Source organism: Sinocyclocheilus grahami, unplaced genomic scaffold (genome assembly GCF_001515645.1).
Source record: "Sinocyclocheilus grahami isolate Dianchi unplaced genomic scaffold, SAMN03320097.WGS_v1.1 scaffold2068.1, whole genome shotgun sequence".
NCBI lineage: Eukaryota > Metazoa > Chordata > Actinopteri > Cypriniformes > Cyprinidae > Sinocyclocheilus > Sinocyclocheilus grahami.
Genome location: NW_015507247.1, coordinates 3,687 through 5,068, shown reverse-complemented (window position 1 = coordinate 5,068; position 1,382 = coordinate 3,687). Strand labels below are relative to the sequence as shown.

Here is a 1,382-nt window from a genome sequence, read left to right as displayed (position 1 = left end):
GGGGGGTGCTAGATCATTGACAGAGAGCTGGGCAATTCAGGGCTCTAGACTCATTCTTCCCACTGCTCGCTCTTTTGCATTAACTTTCTCAGTTGGTTGCACCAGCACATTTTATTTATTTTTTATTGCGCTACAACATGCTATTAATCAATGCACGCTGATTAACTTGTATCGTAGTTTATAGTTATATGGAAACGAAAGTAGTTAACATTCAACCCGTTCTTTTTCATCAGTAGTATTATTTGTGAGTTGAATTTTGTGAACGTGAGTTCCTCTTTTGCTGTGTTATAAGCCAGGCTTCGGATGCTTTCACTTTCGATTTCACAATCTTGTCAGGTTTTACAATAAAATATAATGGTCTGTTTTGCTTACATCTATACACATTTCACCTTTTAAGACAAAAAAAATGTTAAAAAGATGGATTCATTATTTTTAATTAAAATGCACAATAACAATAAAACGGCAAGATTCAATGACAGAATAGCTTACAAAACATTATTAACAAAAACGAATAAGATGAGGCATGGCATAGGCCTGCACGCTGTATTAGGCTATATAATGACTAATAAATTAAAGAACGTTTAGCAAACACTGAGGAATCAAAAAAAAAGAAAAAAGAGAGAGCCTCCATAGCATAAGGTGAGGTAAACAGCAAAGATAAGCTTTTCAAAATAAAAACAAAACAAAAAGAAAAGAAAAGTCAAACTAAACTTGCTGCCGGTGACAGTGCTTGCATGTTTTTTCCCCACACAAGAATACCAACATGTTCACCTTCTCTGGTTTACTTTACTTAAGCATGAAAACCATCAATATTCGCGTCATTTTGGCTGAGCGCACCTTCTGCAATTAATATTAAATATAACCAAAACAGGTTATTATAATTTTTATATGAATAATAAAATTTCATAATCACTTTGCCGGTGCTTTGAGGCAATTGCTTTATGTGCGAGCTTGAGCGCGGAATAGGCTCTAGCCTAATACGTCTGCCTAGCCTATATTGAAGTATGGTTAATATTTTATTGTATTAATCAATTTAATATAAAGTGCGACTAGTTGAATAGAACAATCTTTAATAGAGGGCAGGCCTACTTAGCACAAGGAAGCTCTCCATTTTTAAAATAAAATGCTATAGCCTAATGACATTACAAAAAAAGCGACAGCTACAAATCAGCTGCAAATCGAGTCAAATGTTGTTGTTGTTGTTTTTTATCACCCTAATTAGATTATGAAGAATGATTTGTTGATCTTGTTTTCCCTTTAATACATACCTTCCGCAATATATTTTTCAATTACTTTCTGGCAAAAAGTGGTGGGGACATGTCCCACCCGTCCCACCCGCAAATTACGCCTACACTCTTAAAAATATAGGTGCTTCACGAAGC

The 1,382-nt window shown here is 34.8% G+C and overlaps 1 protein-coding gene across 1 annotated transcript in view; it reads left to right on the top strand.

Annotated features, from left to right (window-relative positions):
- Window positions 1-1,382, top strand: part of LOC107573918 (ribonuclease inhibitor-like) — a 30,115-nt gene that overhangs the window by 27,575 nt on the left and 1,158 nt on the right. The window lies entirely within an intron of this gene.